The sequence below is a fragment of the Sminthopsis crassicaudata genome, chromosome 2 (genome assembly GCF_048593235.1).
Source record: "Sminthopsis crassicaudata isolate SCR6 chromosome 2, ASM4859323v1, whole genome shotgun sequence".
In the NCBI taxonomy this organism is placed as follows: Eukaryota; Metazoa; Chordata; class Mammalia; order Dasyuromorphia; family Dasyuridae; genus Sminthopsis; species Sminthopsis crassicaudata.
This window is the reverse complement of record NC_133618.1, coordinates 188794863-188817431: the sequence shown is the minus strand read 5'-3', so window position 1 is coordinate 188817431 and position 22569 is coordinate 188794863. Positions and strand designations below refer to the sequence as shown.

Sequence of the window (22569 nt, the reverse complement as noted above, 5' to 3'; positions counted from 1 at the left end):
TAACAGGCCTTTCAAGTAAAAGTAGAATTAAGATTTAAAATTGGAATCATAGTAATGACTTCACAAAACCAAGTTAGATATTGCCCCTCCTACACATCCCCTCCCTGCCAAGAGAAAGTGACAAAATAAGTTTTCCAGAATACATGTACATCATAGCAGCTCTCAAACTACAATTCAGTGTTTTTAAGAAATTTTGGCTATGCTTATCCATTTTTATGATACCACTATTACCATTAGTACCTTATTAATAGTAAGCTGTTTTGTTATGGTAGTTTCAAAGTTAATTGAATTTCTTGCATCATTTTTTGGGGGAAATTCAGTTTATTTGTAACATACATAGTCTATTTAACCAAACCCTGATTAACCAAAAGAACCTATTCTTTAACAATAGCCAATAGATTAGCTATATGAGCAAGTGAAGTTAAAATTAAGCAATTAAAGGCCAAGGGGCCCAGTATTTTAAAAGTTGTTTGTTTTTGCTTGGGGGAAGAAAAAAATGAAACAGAAAGAAAAGGATTAGGAAAATTTTTAAACAGGCAAATTGAAGAGGCAGGATGTTTCTTATTGTTTTCCCAAATGCTGAGTCTTCTACCTCTCTTCTTTTTTCTCTTTTGGTATTAGCAAATGATATTCCCTTCAAGATTCCTTAGGTTTTAGTGAAGGATTTTGAAAACATATGCTAGAACACAACTATTTTGTTTAAATCAATGATAAACCTTTGCAGGAAGCTTGGTGCTGACCTTCAAGAGATTTTCCTCATTGAAATAATCCAGTTTCTTCTCCTTAATAGTGTATCAATATAGTCATTAAATAATTTAATGTAAATACCATTGTCCTATACTGTTAACTTCAGTCTTAAAGATATTTTTGTTAGTAAAAACATAACCTTTACAACATAAAGTTAAGAGCAACAAAATATTATTTTAGATAAAAAAGAAAGGCTTGTGAATACAGAAAGTTCCACATAGTAAAGGAGATCTTTTTCCTTAGAAACTATACACTAAAAATGAGATGCAATTTGATTGAGACACAACCTAACAGTAAATGTGTCAAACTCTTTGATAACTAAAAGGCTATGCAAAATATATGAAACCATATGAAACATCTATTCAAAAGTTTTTCCATAATAATTATAGATAAGTTGATAGTTTTATATAAAGATTTTGCCATGTCAAAATCTGTTTATAATTTTTATATTTTCAAGTACACCAATTTAAATGATTTATCAAAAAGTCCTATTTATTTGCCAAATCTTTTCTGAATTTTTAATTATTAAATAAAAATATTTTTTAAAATATCTATCAATACAGTCATATTAATGGTATAATAATAATAGCCTCATAGCTGTATTTTATAATAATTTTTGAGACAATGGATATTCTTTCAGATGAACTAAAATGCAAAGCCTTGAATCTTGTATAATCTAAAATGATGATAAATCATATCATTTATATGATAAAAAAAGAAAAGAAATTACATTTAATAGCAAATCAAATTGCTATACTGCATAATTCCCAATACCCTGAAAACTGGGAGAGATCATTAAAAAAAAGCAAAAATAGTTCTCACAAGAACCTACCTAATGCATATGAATAATATTTAAAAATAATGCTTTTAATTAGTAGGCAAATTTAATTTAATCAAGTCAACTTAAATCACTAGTCTAAGAAAATTTTTGTCCTACAAATCACATTCTTAACAATTTTGAGATTTATCTTTTTTCATATCTAAAAGTACGGACTATGAAAGTTTTAAGGTAGAAATTTAATTGAATGCATTTCTAGATTAATTTCATGGCTATATTTATGTGAAATCACTCAGAAGTGAACCCTTAATAAATAAAAAGGATAATTATAGAAATTTCTGACACCCCAAATTAAGAAAATAAGCATTTAAACCAGCAAATACTTAAATAGCCTAATTTACCTAAATCAGTTCCACATATCCTATATTCTCCAGCAACAAGCAGTGATTTTTAATGTACACACACATATACATATGCAAGTTACTGAATTTTTAAGTTAAAATAAATTTGAAACATTTTAACTTATTTCATCAGGTCCAAAAGAGAAATAAACTAGATTACCATTAGTGCCCATAATAGCTAACTGAGTCTAGCTTTCTGACACCCACAAACATCTGGAGTAACTCCAAAACCAGTAGTAACTCATAAAATTTCTTTTTGGCAGAAAGGGGCAAGCCCTAAGAAACAAACAATAAAAACAACTAAAAATCATTGACCTTAACATTACAATTGCTATGTTGTGGGGATAGTTAGTTCATTGAGCAGAGAGAGAGAACAATTTAACTAAATAACCTTTATGTATCTTTTTAAATTTTACAAAGTCCCAGACAATCATTATCTCATTTAAGTTTCAAAACAATCCTTTAATACAGATATTACAAGTATCATTCTTCCCATTTTATATATATGAAAACTGGAGCCCAGTTTTCAGAGACTAACAGTTGCTGTGAGGTAAAATTTGAACCCAGGTCTTTCTGACTCCATTTATATCAAGGAGCAACTCATAAAAACTAACCTAGCTGGCTGCCAGTCTTTGAAAAGCCTGTTATTTGTGTGAAACATAGAAAACTCAATAGAAGAAATGGTAAAAAATAAAATGAAAATAAGTGGAAAGAGGACAGCAGTGATTACTCATTTTTATATCATCAGAGCTATTAGTATATTGGACATTCATAATAAATATTTGTTGAGTGAAAAAATAAAGCATTGGCAATCACAGATATTAAGAGGCAAGAAACAGATGCTCTAACAGCAAAGAAGGAAATCAACAACAGAAAGGGAAGACAAAATAACTGTAGTCTGGGGAAGCAAACAATTAACTATACTTCAATAGTTCTGGAAAGTATAGCCATTAACAGGTACCTCTGCTTATTTGGCAGGTATGAATATCTGGGGGCAAAAATTGTCACCTAAACAGGGCACATAACATCACTACATGCAGGGGAGGAAGAGGCATACTAGCTACTTCTGTTGTTACAGTCAAATGAGTCAATAACCATAAATTGGCTATGTGCCAGACAGGGATACAAAAGACACCCAAGTCCCTGCTTTTGAGCTCACAGTCTGTCTAATGGGTGAGATAATATGCAAACAACTATGTACAAGCAAGTTATATAAAGCAAGTTTTAAAACTTTTTCCACTTGTGATCCCCTTTCACCTAAGAAATTTTTATGTGACCTCAGATGTACAGATATTTAAATTGTATACAAATCAAGCATTTACTGATAATAAATCATAATTTTGTGACCACCACATTCAGTTGTGAGATCTCATATGGGGTTGTGATCCATAGTTTAAGAAGCTGGGATAGGATAAATAGGAAATAATAAAGAGAAAGTATTAGAAAAAAGGAGGATCCAGATAGGCTTCGTATATTAGGTGGGAATTTAGCTTGGACTTGAAAGATAGGAGGTAAGTTGAGAAAAGATAACATTCTAGATATGAAGGAACTCCAGTGAAAATGACCCAAACTAAGAGATGGCGTGTCTTGTTCAAGGCTGATGTCACTGGAAAGAAGAAGGGGTGTGTGTGGTAAAATCTAAGACTAGAGAGATATGTAGGGGTGGCAAGTTATGAATGACTTTGAATGTCAGAGTATGTTGTATTTGATCCTGGAGATGATAGAGATTCCCTGAAGTTTACTGAGTAAGGAATAGGGGGTGGGCAGATATGGTTGGACTTGAGCTTTGACTGAGTAGGGAATAGGGAAAGATTTGTAGCAGGTAGATAGACCAACAGACTACTTCAGCAGTCCAGATGTGAGATAAAGAGGGCTTGTATGAGAATGAAAGTAGAATCAGAGGAGACTTAAGGGATATATTCAAGAGATATTGCAAAGGTGAAATCGACAGACCTAGATATGAAGGTGGGGGTGAGAAAATGAGGTGAAGATGCTGTTTAAATTGAGAGCTTGGAATTCTAGAAGTATGGGAAAGTTAAGAAAGGTAGAATTTTTTTTGGGAGAAAAGACAATTTAGGGGTTTTTTTTGTTTGTTTGTTTGTTTTGGGTTTTTTTGCATATTGAGTTTAAGATGTCTACAGACATTGTTCAAGATATCTAACAGAAAATTGGAAATGTGAGTCTGGAGGTAAGCAGACTTGTTGAGATTGTGTAGGGAGATTTGAAAAATCACCAGTACAGAAATGATAATTGAATCCATGGGAACAGAGGAGATCACCAAGTAAAATAGTACAGAGGAAAAAGGACTCAGGATAGACACATTGGATTAATTAGTGTGACCTGGATGGCAATTCACCAAATGAAGAAATACTAACTGAGGAGCAGTCACATAAGAAAGAAGGGAACCAAGAGAGTAGTGTTACAAAAACCTAAAGAGACAAGAGTATAAGCAATCAGAGGATAAATGACAATGTCAAGAACTGCAGAGAAATCAAAGGAGGATAAGACAGATAAAAACTGCACAAAATGATACAATAACTTACAATATAATATTCATAAGGAATGATCCTGAGTTTCTAAAAAAAAAGTTACATCATGTTTATTATTTTCTGCTTAAAGAAGCAAAGGAGGGGAAGCTAGGTGGCGCAGTAGATAAGAGTACCAGCCCTGAAGTCAGGAGGTCCTGAGTTCAAATCTGATCTCAGACACTTAACACTTCCTAGCTGTGTGACCCTGGGCAAGTCACTTAACCCCAATTGCCTCAGGGAAAAAAAAAAGAAGCAAAGAAGACAATCTTTTTGGAAAAGTTTCTCTCTGAAAAATAATTAAAATAAAGTTCTACTTTAGTAAAGTTCTGCTTTTAGGATCAAAGGTACAGCTGCTTGGATAAACCTATGCTTATAAAAAGCCTAATTCCCAGATGTCAATTAGCTTTAGGTTTTGCTCAAGCTACACTTAAAAAATATACATACATATTTTGTTTTATCCCATTTAGGTTCTTAATTTAAAACAAATGAGTTCAAAAGACTTAAGTTTTCTCTGATTATGAAAGCATATACATCATCATGAGAGGCACCTAGGGCAGAGTAGAAAGAAAAAATTCTAGAATAAAAGGATTTAGGTTCAAATCCTGCAGCTGATGCTTATTAGCTGTGTGAAATCATGCAAGTCATAACTTCCCTGAGGATCATCTGCTCATCTAGCAAAAATGAAGAGACTGGATTAGATTACCAACAACCATGGGATTGACGTTGCCTCCTCCTTGTTTCTATTCCCTTCTAGTCTTTTCTGAATTACATTTTCCCATTTGCAAGCTGTATTCTTAGATATTCCTTGTTTATTGTATAGTTTAGTGCTCATTAAAGTTAGAACATGGACTATTAGATTTGATCTCTTTTACATTTTTATGTTAGTATACTTATGGATTTTACCCTATCCTCTCTTTCTTTTAATGTTGATAACTTCTGCCCTACCTCCCTCCTAGAAGAAAATAGTTAAATTATTCATTCTGTAGCTCAAACAATCTTTATCACAATCAATTGCCATTCCTCAGAATTAGATTCAACAAACATTTATTAAATGCTTACCATGTAGGAGGGATTATGCTAAATGGTAAAAATACAAGAGAAAGGCACAAGACAATGCCTGACCTCACAAAACTCACACTATAATGGAGCAGATAATTTATAAAAAGAAGCTGCAAATAGGCTAGGGGAGGCCTATTAAAATTACAAGTAAAAACAATTACAAATAAAAACAATTTTAATATTAATTTTAAAAAATTCCAAGTTCCAAATTCTCTCCTTCCTTCCCCTTACCCCTCCCTGAGACAGTAACCAATTTAATATAGGATATACATGGCTACTTGGATCACTGTAAAACATGATAAATTTATGAAGCTGGGAAATGAAATGATCTAGGAGGTATGAATTTCTGAGTTGATTTCATCTTACAAAATGATGCATTTTGGGGATCACTAAGTCCAGAAAAGGAGACATTCTGAGTCTTAAATGGTGGGGGATCAAGGAGCTGGGAGATGTTCATCTTCCACCTTTGCAACCAGAGACAGGGAGAGGTCTCAGAGGCAGGTGTACTTAGGTAGTGTGAATTTCAAGTTGATTTCATCTTGCAAAATGATGATTTTTTAGAGATCACAAAATCTAGAAAAACTGATGACTGGGAAATGGTGAGAATTCCCTGGATGCCTCAATGATAGATGATCTTTTACAATGTCCATCTTCTACATTCTCCAATCAAAGGAAGAGAAAGATACTAAAGGCAGGGAATCTAAAACTTCTAAAACTCCTAAAACTAGTGTATCTTATTTTTGGGTCTATATATTCCCTGCAGATTCTAACTACCCCGTTGGAGGCATTTGCAATACAATCCTAGGAAGAGAAATGCTTACTTAGCAAATATAGTTTCCTATTGTGTTTCCTCAGGAGGAAAAAAAAAAATTAAGAAGCCTATTTCTCACCAAATACATAAAACTTCCTTCCCCCATAACATGGAAATTCTTTGAGTCTTTTAATTTTATCTGCTAAACTAGAACATACCATTCTTGTCTCTGCTCCACCAACATTTCAGTACTTTCCCTCTACTGCTCTTACTTAGTCTACTTCCTGAGAAAAGAAAAAAAAAAAAAAAAAACAACTACTGTCACTTCTCTGTTCCCCTCTCTCTCTTTCATTCTCAGAAACTTTTTTCCTTTTTCTGACTCCTTGTATCCTTTGTACTCTAATCTCTCTTTGGAGAATTAATTGAGAAAACCACAATCAAAACCAAAACTAAAACCAACTATTATTATAAGCAGATCAAGTAACACAAAACCATCCAGTGGTCCTCAAACTTTTTAAATAGAGGGCCAGTTCACTGTTCCTTAGACTATTGGAGGGCCGGACTATAGTAAAAACAAAACCTCACACTCTGTCTCTGCCTCTCAGCCCATTTTCCATAACCTGACAGGCCATATAAATGTCCTCAGGGGGCTGCATCTGGCCCTCTGACTGTAGTTTGAGAACCCCTTCGACAAGATTAGATAGCAATCATTAAAAGGAAAGCTTGAACTTTGATATGCCAACAAGCAAAAGATCTTGGAAATAATTCATGTAATATTGGATTTAATCATCTCAGAAAAATAAACGTGTTCTTTTATTCTGAATTATTATATTCAATTTTATAAAATAAATTAATTAAAATATTTATACAATATTATACAATATTTGTGCAAACATCAAATAGCTATAAATTATAGAAATCTCTATTAAAACAAATTAGTTTCCACTTCATATCTAGCAGAGTAGTAAAAATAAAATAAGATGAAAATGTCAGTTGTTGGAAAACATAATCACAGCTCTTTAAGGGCCCTTTAAATGGGCGGACACAGTGCATCGGGAGATTGAGGCCCAGAAGTAATTTCTGTGGATATTAGGACTGCCTTGTAGGTGGGATCTTGTCTATGTTGAGATAGCTTCGTAATGGGTGACTCTCTCGCTGATTGGCTGTGTGTTGACCTCACAGGCCCTTTATAAGCCCACTGCAGGCAGCAGTCGCTCTCTTTAACCTGGCGCTCTTCACCCTGGCTCCCTAGCCTGGGTGGCCAAGCCAAGATGGGTAGCCAAAAGAGGTAAGGATTCTGGTAGTGAACAGGTGGGTCTTCTGACCAGGTGTTCACTCGGGAACCAACAAGTCAGGGCATCAGTCAGGGCATTATGTGAGTAGGTATAATAAAGGCTTTTAAGATTACACGTGGCTGTTCTTGAGCACGCTACCGGTTATTAAGCTATAGATTCAAGAGATTGTGGCCACTGACCTTTGCAGTGTGAACTCTACCTGGCTAGCCTCCTCTGAGGCCTTCAAAGGTCTCTGGCCACAATCTCTTGAATCTATAGTTTACTAACCGGTAGCGTGCTCAAGAACAGCCACATGTAATCTTAAAAGCCTTTACTATACCTACTCACATAATGCCCTGACTGATGCCCTGACTTGTTGGTTCCCGAGTGAACACCTGGTCAGAAGACCCACCTGTTCACTACCAAAATCCTTACCTCTTTTGGCTACCCATCTTGGCTTGGCCACCCAGGCTAGGGAGCCAGGGTGAAGAGCGCCAGGTTAAAGAGAGCGACTGCTGCCTGCAGTGGGCTTATAAAGGGCCTGTGAGGTCACACACATAGCCAATCAGCGAGAGAGTCACCTATTACGAAGCTACCTCAATGTGGACAAGATCCCACCTACAAGGCAGTCCTAATATCCACAGAAATTACTTCTGGGCCTCAATCTCCCGATGCACTGTGTCCGCCCATTTAAAGGGCCCTTACACAGCTCTAGTCTCTAGAGATCTGGTCTAGTCTCTAAATTTACAGATGAGTACACCCAGACTCAAGGATTAAGTGACTTACTCAAATATGTGTGTGTGTATGTGTGTATGTACACACAAGTGTTTATCTGCCAGATATTCTATTGTGCTACCTGATTGACCATATATGTGAATGTATCTATCCATGTATACATGCATCTATGTGTGTATCTTTTGCTCTTTCACGACAAACACAAACACACATACCTAATTCTCCACAATATAAACATCACCTCTTTGTAATGGATAGCAGGTTTCATCATTGGTCTTCTGAAATTATGAAGAGTCATTATACTTACAATTTTTTATTAACTTTCATGGTTGTTTTTACAACATTGCTATTATTTTAAAATAAATTTAAACTGATATTTTCTGCTTCTTACATCAGCACTGTATTCCATGAATTCCTCTCCCAGTTCTACCTCCCTGAGAGCTATCCCATATGACAAATAGCATTTTAGAGAGCAAAAAAGGAAAAAAGGTCAATACAATTGATTGAAAAGTTGAAAACATTTGACAATACATGCAATGTTTAACCTCTTTACAAAGGCATAGGTTGGGATAATCTTCTCATATCTCTTAATTTGAGTACCACTTGATTTTTATAAGGGTATTACATTTACTTTTTTGTGTCTTGCTCCTTCCATGTATGTACATAGTTTCAGTTATTTTAAATATTTTTCTTGACTCGTCTTACTTCATTATGCATCAATTTATGAAAATCTTTTCATGCTTCTCTGTATATATCACACATCATTTCTCATAGCACAGTAATATTACGTTAATTTATAACCATTTATTCAGCCTTTCCCTAATTGATGGGCATCTACTTTTTTTTTTTTTTTTCCCTCAATTTCCTCTGTTCTTCAGTTCTTTAGCCTGGTCCTCAGAACTATATTTTAGATCAGAACTTTGTAGCCTAGGGGCATCTGAGTTATAGGCCTTGAGAGACTTTTGCTCCACAAGGGCTATAGCAAAGCTGACTATTGAGTCCTAGGCAAATTTCAACATTCTGGAGCTGGAGTCTCCATAACAATGAAAAAAGGAAGAGGGGACTAAAGTTTGAGCTAGTGCAGTAGGAAAGGTGTATTGAGAGAGCTAAGTAGGTCATTGAATGTTAGTTTCTAGGGGTTTTTAAAAAATCTTCTTTTGGATTCTGGGTGTCAGAAAACATGTAACAATTGAAGTTTTATTTTTATTGCAAAATTTTTGTTTTGGAGAGGTTTGGAAAGGTCATGGAGATTGGGGAAAATGCCTCATTCACCATCTTCTTGCTCACATGACCCAGAAGTTACAGTAATATATATTTTAAATTATTCATTATGACCAGTTTGGATTCATAACAAAAATAGAGGGATTCTTCAACATTAAGAGAAATATTAGATCATTTTCTTTATTTTGATTTAGATTTGTTTGGGTCTGGTACTAATGCTTGGAGAAAAGAACTCAAACTCCTTAGGATTTACTTTCCCCAAAAGAGGAGTTAAAGAGAAGGTCATTTTCTGGGTTCTACACAACTGAGAATCAAATTCACTGGGACTTATATTTGTCTTGCTACTGTGATTTTCAGACCCCTATGCACTGCCACATGACCTTCCCTGCTACTAGAAGTAGGCCTTATCTACCATAAGTAGGCACCTATGAGGTCACCAGGTCTTTCCATCTACTCTTCAATTTAACTTTCTGATGTATATCATCTTAATTAAAATGTGAGCTCCTTGTGAATAGGAATTTTCTCAGTTTGCCCGCCCAGTATTTAGCAAAGTGCTTATCATTATTATATCCATGACAGACAAATCCTTTGACAAAATATTGCATTGATGTTTTGTAACTCTCCTAAAAAGCACAGGAATAGAAGCATCTTTTAAAAAATATGATCTAAAGTTTTCATTAAAAATAGCTTGCATTACTTGAAAAAATAAACACATACATACTCTGTAAGTTCTTTTCCAACAAGATCACAGAAAAGCAAAGATGTCCATTGTTTTAGATGATGTTGAAAAATGTTAGATATAAAAAATATAGGAAATACACAGAAAAAAAGAAGAAAGCAATTTGGAATCATGTAAATAAAGTGACTAAAATATCCATATCCTTTGAACCTAAGACTCCATTACTGGCCCAGCAATAAGAAAGAACCCCCCCCCCCCAGAATAACACTTTCTGTAAGAGTTAAAAATTGGGGGGGGGGGGAAGTAGACATTTATCATTTAGGGAATGGCTGAACAGACTGTGATATATGAATATAATGGAAAAGTAGTGTGCTGTAAGAAATGATGTATGTAATGAATACAGAGGATCATGGAAAAATCTATATAAACTGATACAAAGCAAAAAAAGCAGAATCAAGAAAACAATATTCATCACAACTACAATAATTCAAATGGAAAGCGTGAAACACCCAAAACAAACAAATAAATGCAATAAAATTACAAAATAGTACTCAAATGAAGAAGTACAAAAAAGATAACCCCAACCTATTCCTTCATGGAGGATAGAAAATATTACATTCTGTATATATTTTGACTTTCTTAATATTTTGATCAGTTGTTCTGACTTCTTTTTCCTCTCTAAAAAAATATAACTCTTCAAGAGAGGCAGAGCAAAGGATACTTAAGGACATCATGGTGACCAAAAAGAAGTGAATGAGATCTGCAAAGTAAAGAGATAACAAGAGGACAAAGAATTGATCCTTAAGGTAACACCCACATTAAAAAGTCAAGATGACAAGAAACAAGAAGTTGGAGTAACGACTGACTCCCAATAACCAAATTAAGGGTCCTTAAGGTGAACAAAGGCAAAAACAGAAGCCATATTGCACACAACATTCAATTATATATTTTTCCTATCCCTGTTATGTCTACCACCCTCTGCAGTATGCCTGAGCCCCTGGCCTTAAACTAGGGTTAGGTTTAAATGAGCCATTTGGGTCCAGTGGCAAGATACAGATCAGAATGACTGTTGCTGGCCCTGGATACAGTGGGAGACTTGGAGCTTTGTAAGCAAAGGTCTTCAACAGGTCTCAGTTTGACTGAGGTTGCACCCATTAAGGCTAGGCAGCAATTAAAGCAAAGAATATCCTCCTTCAACTAGTCAAAAAAAAAGGGAAAAAAATCAGAATAATTAAATGAATCTGAGAAGGAAGGACCCTCAGGGTTTCTGGACAAAGCAGAAATAACTGCTATTTAAACTCAATCTTAGTCAAAGAAGACCCAAATAATGACCAAATGGGGCTGGCCTGGGACCTATAGATGGCCAATTAATGAGAATCAGACTGGTTTTGATTTAGGTCTGGTCCATAGGAAAGAAATCTAGCTACAAACCCCAAGATCTCTCTGGAGGGTTCAGAATTCAGAGGGAAAAAAATGTTTTGAAGAGAATCTCTAGGTAGCAGCATCTTCATGATGTCATGGTTCTCTTTGAGAACCAAGGGCAAACCACAATCTTCCTTCCTTTCTCCTTTCTTTCTTTCTTTCTTTCTTGGTAAGAACTGCTAGACAACTCCTAGAAATCTTTTTCTTCCCTCCAAGAAGCCCTGATGAAGTTACCCTTAGATATGGTGTCATTTTCTCCTCAGCTCATTAAATTGTAGATCTTAGAAGCTTTTTTTTCCTCACTGGGTCAACTTTGTGTTCAGCTCCTGGTGCCGAAATTGCTTCAGGGACACCGCTAGGACACCTATAAGACATTCAACTCTTCCATCTCACCAAAGTTCAAAACATCTTCCTTTGGTCAAGTTGAGGCCAGGGGTAAGGAGGGGGAGAGATGGAGAGGAGTGAGGCTCTTCACCAAGTGATTCCTTCTAAGTGACTTGGATAGAAGCGCCCTCTTATTTAAATATCAGATGTTTGGCTGCCAAACTGGCTTACTACTTTGTAAAAGGGAAATCACTCATATTCTTGAGCTGTTGGGTGGAACTGTGAATTTGTCCTGTCATTCTGAAAAGCAATTTGGAACCAGGCCTAGAAAGTTACCAAACTGTACATATCCTCTGAATCACTATTCCACCAATAACTCTATACTTCAAATAAATCAAAGAAAAAAGAAAAGGACCTATATATGCAAAAATATTTGGTCTTTTCATAGTAGCCCATATTTTGAAATGAAGGGAATATCCTCCTAATGGGGAATAGTTTCAGTTTCAGAGAAAACTGGTAAGATCTCTATCAACTGATACAAAGAAGGGCAGTGAGGTGGAGCAGTGGATAGAGCACCAGCCTTGAAATCAGGAAGACCAGAGTTCAAATCTGGTCTCAGACACTTAACACTTCCTAACTGTGTGACCCTGGGCAAGTCACTTAACCCCAGCCTGGGGGGAGGGACAAAAAAAAAAAAAAAAAACTGATACAAAGATAATATTTATAAAAAAGCTCTCACCATCAGTGGGTCTGGTAATCAGGAGTTTATATGCAAATGCTTGTTCCCTTCCTCTCCCTCCAGTCAAAAGAAGGCAGTCACTAAATGTAGTCAGAGGTCATTGAAATGAAGCAATATCCATGATGAAGGATTTCTATTAATAAGTTCAACCTGAGGAGAAGCATGATATTTGAAAAGAGATTAAAGGAAAGCAGAGCAGCTAGTGAGAAATGAAGCAAACAACTACAATATATTATTAAAAGGATGCTTAGTGAAAATCTAGAAAAGAAAGCGGTGATCACAAGAGTTAGCATAGCTTCATCAAGAGGAGTTCATTATACACTGATTTTGTTTCATTTTTTGGGAGGATTACAAGATTGGTATATCAGAACACTCTAGTATAATTTATTTAGAATTCAGTAGAGCATCTGATAAAGCTCATTAGGCGGCCATGTGAATAAGCTCACTATCAAGTAGGTGGAATTCTTGACAGAAAGAGGAAATTATTGGGAGGAAAAGGGTTGGTAGGGAAGGGGGGAAATAGGTACTTAGGGAGATGAGTTGCTTTTGGACATACCGAGTCTGAGATGCCTGTGGAGTACCAAAGCAAGGCAGATGGTCCTGAGGAATTGCAAGTTTTGAGAAAAACGAAGGCAAGATATAGAGATTTGGCTGTATCTTCTGCATAGAGATGATGAATGAATTCATGAGAACTGATGAAATTATCAAGAGAATTTATAAAAAGAGAAGAGGGTCTAGGATGAATATGTAGTGTAGTGTAGCACTAAGAAGGTGAGATGTGGATGATGATCCAACAAGAACACTAAGAAGTAATGATCAGGCACAAAACTAGAACCAGAAGAATGAGTTATCTCAAAAACCTAGCTAATCTGTAAAAACTATCCCCAAATGGAATAGACATCCTGGGAAACAACTGGGTTGTCCTTCACTTGAGATATTCAGATGAAGATTTGATGAACATTTGTTGTAGATATTGTACTGGTTATTTTTGTTCAGATACAAGTCAAATTCTCTGTTTCTGTGAGGCACTGTAAGAATTCTCATATCTACTACTTAGCATAACTATGTAACCTCACATCACTTAACTAACTTTTTCCAAGTTTTGGTTTCCTTATTTATTAAATAGAGACAAGATTAAGTAACCAGTGAAATCCTTTCCTTCCAGTTGTGACATTATGATTCTATTAAGAATTTGTTAATCAGAAAGACAAAATAAAGAAGAAATTAGCATCAGCTCCAGTAGCCAAAACAGTAAATAATATTCAAAAGCTGTTTATAAAATAACTAAATAGATTAACAATCATCTTCTTATCAGTAAAAAGTTTAACCAAATAAAATCATACTTGATGATAATTCTTTTGTATTTCCCCTAATATTCATATAAAAATAAAATATTTGTCAGATTCCCACGACCAGGTCCTTCTTGAGAAAAATATAAATATCAAAAGAAAAATACTTCTGCTAACTTATTAATTTGAGGTTGCTTAAGAAGACTTATGCTTATTTAATTATACAGAATGTATATTAAAATGTCTAGACTATGAAGAGCCTAAAATTAACATATTAATATACATTTTAATATGTATTTCCCTAGGTTTCAGAGACACAAAGACAAAAATTACAACCTTCCTTCTCTTTAAGAGATTACATTTTCTTTAGAATGGCTAAAACATATACACAAAATAGAAAAAACAAAATAATTTGAGAACCTATCAACTTGGAGAATATATGAAAAGATTGTGCATAGGAAGTTGCAACTGAGCTTACAGGCAATCTAGAGATGAAGATTTGCATTCCTAAAAATAGATTGTACAAAGATGTACAAAGATGAGAAATGGAATACTAATTTAGGGGTTAGCTCCTGACCTTCTTGTTGTTCCATATATATATATATATATATATATATATATATATATATATATATATACTCCATCACTAGATTCCATTCATTTTTATTGCCTATTCTTCATGTCGGGAAAGCTCTTACTAAATTCTGCTTCCTTCAAGACTCATCTAAAATCCTCCTTTCTAGAATAAGTTTTTTCCCTCTTAATACTAGTGCCTTCTAATGATTATCTCCAATTTATTCTTGTTTTGACATAGTTGTTTGCATGCTATATCCTATATTAGACTTCGGAGTTCCTTGAAAACAGGGACAATCTTCTGCCTTTCTCATACAGAAATCACTTAATAAGTGCTTGCTGACTCACATGTACAATATCTACCATTTCCCTCTATAATCTACATTGATCAATGAATTAATAAAATCGGCAATAGCTTTCCAGTAATTTTTGATGTCAATGGCTTAGTCTTGCATTACAATCACAAGCCATTTATTTGATACTTCTTTGGGGATATATTGATTGTTAAGTTCATGTAAAATAAACTCATGGAGTGCCTTTAGATGTTAAACTGAAAAAAATTCAGTGGTATGTAATTATTGCCAGCTTTTATTTTTGTTTTATGAAGAGAAATTTGTAAGTTATAGAAATATTTTTCTAAGTTTTTAACCTATCATTATTGTTCTTGTTGTTGCTATAATTACTAAATTTAGATCTTCCTGACTACAAAGTCCATCATTTTATTTACCATCCTATTCTGCCTTTCATAAAGCAAAAGACCTTTGTCGTTACCACTGATAAAATCATGTCAGTTTTTTATGGTGAACCATTTGATAAATACCAAGAGCTTTTGTAGCAAGACTTTCCTTTCTGGTTTGTTAGTATTTGTGTTTGTAGCATTTTCAGGAACAGATATGAGGCTGCATATCTCCATTGGTTCCCAGAATGATGGCTGAGGACATGGGGATGGAAGTAATACCAAGGCTCTGGTTTCAGAGTGTTGGGCTTTCTCCATCAGTCTGAATGAATAGATGATGATAAGGTGGTGATCTTGTGTGACTTGCAGCTGAAACCTTCCACATGTGTTTTCCCCACATTAGAATGATGATGACTTTATTTCCATTTATTTATTTATTTTTTTGACGAGGGAATTGGGATCAAGTGACTTGACCAGAGACATGCAGCGAGGAATTGTTAAATATTTGAGATCTGATTTTTTGAACTCAGGTCTTTCTGACTCTATCCATTGCGCCACCTAGCTGCCCTTCACATATTAAAATGTAAGCACATTGCTTCATTCCTTGATTCATATACACTGAGCCTATCTACTACAACGTGCTGCTACAGTTACAATGAGGTGAAGGAGAGAAAGAGTAAGAATTTATTAAGAACCTACTAAGTAATGGCACAATGGACAGAGCACCAACCCTGAAGACCTGAGTTCAAATGTGACCTCAGAGAATTAACACTCACTAGCAGAAAAGTGGGGAAGGATATATAAAAACCTAGGACTTGGGTATATACATGACATGCATGCTAGGCTCTTAAAACAATTTTCATTTCAATGGGCAAGTCAATGATGCAAAGAAGAGCCTAGGGTTTTATAGAAAGGGGAAGGTTCATCTTCAAGTATGTTTGATTAGTTTCTCATCACATCAGAACAATTCAAAGTACCCTGTAGTACAAAATAGCCATTTAATAAATGTTAAATAAATGTCACTCTTGCAACTAATTTGATTAGTTTTATTTGCACACTGTAACAGATGGGGTTTTTGACAGGAAGATTTTACTCTATAAATTGAAAAAGTCTGAGAAACACTGATTGATTTGTAACCAATATGTATGTCAAACTTTCTTTTATTCTTATAAAAAGTCTACTTTGTTATTTTCGTTATAGAAGTTGTTCAATATGTGTAGAACATAGTCCTCCTTTACTCCTACCTCTTAGAAATACTAGTTTTCTTCAAAACTTAATTTGAGAGATATTTCTTGAGCTCCTCACCAATAAATGTTCTCTCTCCTGAAATATTTTATATTTAGATGGACTGGTCAGCCTGGAATTGGGAAAATCTGAGTTAACAATCCTGTCCTAGATACTTACCAGCTGTGTAACTGTGGGCAAGTTACTTAATTTCTGTTTGCCTCAGTTTTCTTATTTGTAAAATGGGAATGACAATAATAGTACCTACCTCACAGAATTGTTGTGAGGATCAAATGGGAAAATATTTGCAAAAAGTACTTAGCAGTATTTGGTACTTGGGAGGCATTACATAAATGCTTGTTTCCTTCCCTCTTTACTTATGTAGTATTTTATATACCTTAGATATACCTTTAATACCTTAGAAGCTAGGGGAGTTTCTTTTCTATCTTTATAGCTTTAGTGCCTAATAATGCTGCATACAGTAGGCAGGTAATAAAAGTCTGATGAATTGAACCAAATTAAAATGTAATTATCTAGATAGGAGGCTAAATTTTTTTACATGAGAATAAGTGGTCCAAAGTCTTTTGAGAAATTATAGACTTCCCTGAAGAGGATTTGCAAAATTTTATGGCTTGATACTATCAAAACAATGCCATTTAGAAAGAATAGCATCTGGTGGAACTCAGTATCTATAGAGAATTGGCCATCTTCCATGTTAGCAGCAAAAAATTTCAGTAAGCCCACAAATATATTCTCATGTTATTCTTCACTTGATATCAATAATAAAAAGGTAGACCAAAGTTACTTTTGTTCTAAGATGTTTCAAGGAATCGTTTAATTTTTGACAATCACAGGAGACACTTTCTTGAAGAAGAGCCTTTAAATATGGCTTTTTGCTCTACTGAAGCCAATGATTTTTAGTTAAGCAATAAGCACAGTGGGAACTTATCCTCACTAAATGAATCTGTAACTACAAAAGCAGTTTTGTGACTATAAAGACATTTATTCTATTGTCTGAACTATGATAGGCAGTTGTATGAACAATCTGTAGGAATGATTCATTAGTATTAGACTGATGAAGTAATTCCATTCTTGCATCTAAGATACCTCTTAGGCTTCACTTTTGAACCGACTTGAATAAGAGAAAAGCAGTGGGCAAGATTATTTTTGAGATATTGTATTATTCTTTCAATGACTTCAAGCTTCTCCCTGATACAAAAGATGATTATTATTATTTTTTTTTTTTGGTGGGGAGAATGGAATTTGAATATTATGTATTTAAGGTAGATTATACAATTTGTTCTTTTTCCCATGGCTATTCCCCTTCTCTCTAACACAAGCCACAAAGCTGTCTGGAAGATCATTATCTCTGAACAGAAGAGTCAGGAATTCAGGACTCACAGATCACTAAAGAGTAGCATATTCAATTATGGAATATTGTTGTTCTGTGGGAAATGACCAGCAGGATGATTTCAGAAAGGCCTGGGGAGACTTGCATGAACTGATGCTGAGTGAAATGAGCAAGACCAGGAGATCATTGTATACTTCATCAACGATACTATATGATGGTTTATTCTGATGGATGTGGCCGTCTTCAATGGTGTGCGATGAACCAGATCAGTTCCAATGGAGCAGTGATGGACTGAACCAGCTACACCCAGCGAAGGAACTCTGGGAGATGACTATGAACCACTACATAGAATTCCCAATCCTTATAGTTTTTGTCCACTTGCATTTCTGATTTCCTTCACAGGCTAATTGTATACTGTTTCAAAGTCTAATTCTTTTTGTACAGCAAAACAACTGTTTGAACATTTATACATACATTGTATTTAATTTATATTTTAACATATTTAACATGTATTGGTCAACCTGCCATGGCAGGGGGGGAAGGGGGAAAAGATTGGAGCAAGGGGTTTGGCTATTGTCAATGTTGTGAAATTACCCATGCATATATCTGGTAAATAAAAACTATTAAAATAAAAAAAGAGAAGCATATTCAGTCACTGCTGAATTTCATCTCTCAATCTGAAAGCTCTCTCCTGAGCCTTTTGAAAGGAGTTAGGCATGAGGGGGAAAACTTCCAGATAGATTCTCATCTTATTCCAGGATCCTTCTCCAAAGATCATTCCATTCTTAGAACACTTGAGGATAAATGAGGAAGAGAAAATAATTTCTCTTGTACTTCAGCAGGGGCAATTTTCTCAATCTCTTCCAATTACATACACATTTGCTTTCACTAGCTCCATAGTTAATGATCAACCTCAATAGAAGTACTATTTCCTTCTTGACCCTACACAATATCTCTTTTAAGCTGTGTTTATGAACAAAATGCTGGAATGGAGAAAGGATTACTTTCTAACTATAGCCAATATATATACTCTAGATGCTACCTTCTTATCTTCTCTGATCAAATGGAAGGAAGTTTCAGGCTACATCAGTTCATTAACATCATCAATTTGCACATCTCTCTCTCTGCCATTCTTCCCTGAACCTATTCCCACACCCAGCAGTACCTAGTTTATAGTTCTCCAGGATTGAAAGTGGTGTTACAGGACTATGATTTTAACGTCAAAATTCTTCAGTTGATGCTGACTCCTTGTGAGTAACAGAATATCAGTCTCAAAAGTATTAAAAGTTATAGGTCACTTAAAGATCAATAGAGAAATGTATGGTAAATATAAGTAGAATATGAAGACATTTTCAATAAATTCTTATTCATTAAATAAAGAACTAAGTGGGAGAAGTGCCATATTTCATCAAAGAGATATTTGACCAGAGAAGGAGGTTGGCCAGTCATGTAGTAGGAACAAGAAATAACTTATAGATGTGCTCCACTAATATTCATCAAGCATTGTCAGGTAATACAGAAAAAGTATGTTGGGTAGACCTGTGATGGATATGGGAGGATATGCTCTGCATTATTTGAAGGAATATTCACATCACTAAAGTATCACAGTGGATGACTACTAGTATTTAGATATTGATGCATTTATATGAGACACAAAGAACATCTTCCTTAACTTATTATATATAAACCATACATTTTATATAACATATATATTAGATGAGATTTCTACATTTGAGTTTCCTTTATTTGTGAATGATAAACTTGCACTTTGCAGCTTTTCTTCTATGTCCCCTTTATAAATTCATTGATTGCCTAGAGTCTCTATACTATAATGTTTGGGGTGGCTTTGAAGAATAATACACACTTAGCACGAGAAGGGATATCAGATATTATTCAGTCCAATCCTAAATAGGAACCATCTCCCTTTTCCCAAAAAAATACATATTAAATTTTTGATAAGTAGTCATCAGAGTGACTTCCAGTTATGACAGCCTAAGTCAAACCATCCCATTTTTGAACAGCTAAGAAAGTTTTCCTTATAGTGAGTCAAAAGCTGTCTTTTTCTAACACACTACTATTGTCCCTAGTTTGCACTCAATGGCTGCACCAAGCAATCTCTTTCCCATAATGACAGCCTTTCAAATACTTACAGATGAAAATATAGCAATAATTAATAGAACTCATTGTTTCCATTGAGGCCACCATCATCCTCAACCAGTCACCCAAATTCCTAAACTTGGAATCGGTCTTGACTCTTTTCTTTTTACATATCCAAATAAGCTGAAAAGTCTGTTATTATTTCCACAACATATCTCACACTTGCCCTCTTTACTCCTATGACCACAATTCTAGTTCAGACTCTCATCATCTTTTGCCTAAATTATTATGCTAATCTTCAAATTGGAGTCTGTATTTTTAGTCTCTTCCTTTAGGATAAAACATAACTCTTATGACTGAAATTTAAGGCAATTTGTAATCGGGCTCCTGCCTACCTTTCTCGATTGATTTCACATAATTCCCTTTCATGTACTCTATCTTCTAAATGAAATGGCTTTCTATTTCTTGAATTCATTATTTTATTTCTCATCTCCACACTTTTGTACATGGATGGCTCCTAAATCTGTAATATACTGTCCTTACACATTCAACTCTACCTCTCAGAAAACTTATTTTCTTTTAAGGATCAGTGGCAGTGATCCTCAAACTTTTTAAATAGGGGGCCAGTTCACTGTCCCTCAGACTGTTGGAGCACTTCACACTGTCTCCGCCACCTCAGCCCAGTGCCGGAAGTGTGCCTTGCTAAGGTCACAAGTCACTTCCCATCTGATTTTGCCATAACCCAGTGGGCTGCATAAACATCCTCAGCGAGCTGCATCTGGCCCATGGGCCATAGTTTGAGGACCCCTGGTATACAACATAGATGTCATCTCTGAGAAGAAATTTCATGCATTCTCCTTATCCATTAGTGATTTCTCTCCAATTATTTTGTATTTATATTTCCGTTTATTAGTTGTATCTTTCCATTGTCCCCCTATGCCAATGCCCTTCATTTTCCCCTCTTATCAAAATATAATTTTGACCAAAGAAATCTTTTTTATGCTTTTTACATTAATGGCAATTAATATTTGCTGAATGAATAATAGACCCTTTTCTGAATAATCAGCATTTCTAAAGTATCCTTTGTTCAGCTGTAATATTTCCTGTGATTGGGAAGTAATGGGATAAGAAGGGACAAAAAGGGAGACATTTATTGGGGATGACTTTATCTTCAACGAAGGCTTCATATTTAGTGTTATAATACCTCTGTGACACTTCAATCTCAATAGAACAGAGTAAATTCACTGATTCATCTCTGTTGTTGAAACAGAATTTCATAGCCATATTTCTAAAAGTCAGAAAAAAGTAATTTTTGATAAAAAAAAACCTACTACTGTATCTTCAGTTTAAACTTTAAGTTCCTATTAATGCTCCAACTTCAAGTTGTAAGTGTTCCTCAAAATGTTGATCAAAGCAGAAATTTTCTATCTGAAAAGATGATCACATGACCAAAAAATTAAACCACAGAGTTAGAACCATTTCAGTGGTCCTCAAACTTTTTAAATAGGAGGGGCCAGTTCATTGTCCCTCAGACTAGGCGCCTCAGCCCAGTGCCAGAAGTGTGTGTGGTGAGTTTAGGTCAAACGTCACTTCCGGTGGTCTGATTTTGCCACAACCGGGCAGGCTGCATAAACATCCTCAGCTGGCCGCATATGGCCCCCGGGCTATAGTTTGAGGACCCCTGCGATTAGGTAGTTTAAGAAAACTAAAGGGACGGGGTTAAAGAGATGCCTCTTACTCTTTATTAGTGATAAAAAGCATGACTACATTTCTCAAAATCTTCCTGAAGTTTCCAAATGAATCCAGAAACTCTAGCTATCTTCAGAAAAGTCCTCGGATGACCTCACTCCCAGACTCTTGAAGCTGTTAAGGACTTCACTGGAGGACCTCTGAGCAGGAATCTCCTCTACAGCATCTCTGACATGATCATGCACCTCCTATTTAAAAACCTCTGGCAATGGGGAGTCACTACCCACAAAGTTTGCCCATTCAACTTTTGCACAATTATACTGATTTCAACAATGTTTATTAACCATTTAGTTTGTACAAAAACTTTGGCCTAAGGGTGGAGGAGTTAGCATAAAGAGACCCAGCCTCAGCTTGTAAGTGATTCCCGACCGCGTGGAGTTTATTATCTAGTGCTTACGGGGCAAAGAGACTATCAAAGTGCCCAGACTCGTGCCATGCCTTTTGTTTTTATAATGCCTATAAACAGGGTAATAGTAGTCCTGGGACCGGGGCAGAATGTGGCCCTACAAGTTGGGCGGGGGATGAGGACAAGGGCTGGAATCAACGGAGTTTGAAGGCTAGCGGCCGGGGTAGTGATGAGGAAGGAGACCGGCCGAAGTACAGGGATAGAGGGAGGTGTGAAATAAGGCGCCGGGACCACTGCTGAAGGTGGGGGTGGGGAGAGTAGGGGAAGGTCCGGGGAATTAGGACGAGAATGAGGGGCTGACACCCAGCTAAGTGCAGGGAGGGGAAGGGGGACAGAGATGGGGGATAGAAGGAGGGACTCGGTATGAAAGGATGAGAGCGAGGAGCGAAACAGAATTAGGAATAGGAAAGGGGACTGGAAAACGGCTGTACCTCCAGTCGGTCCGGCTAGTCCCGGGGACATCTTCTAGCCCTGCCCAAGGAGCGGATAAGTTACTCTGCCAGGTCTGAGGGCCTCCCAGGGAGTCCCTCAGAGACCCGGCGAAGA

General features: G+C 35.7%; 1 protein-coding gene across 1 annotated transcript in view; it reads right to left on the bottom strand.

The window, feature by feature from the left end:
* Positions 1–22569, bottom strand: part of ERICH1 (glutamate rich 1) — a 75873-nt gene that overhangs the window by 53069 nt on the left and 235 nt on the right. The gene's annotated exons all lie outside the window — the stretch shown is intronic.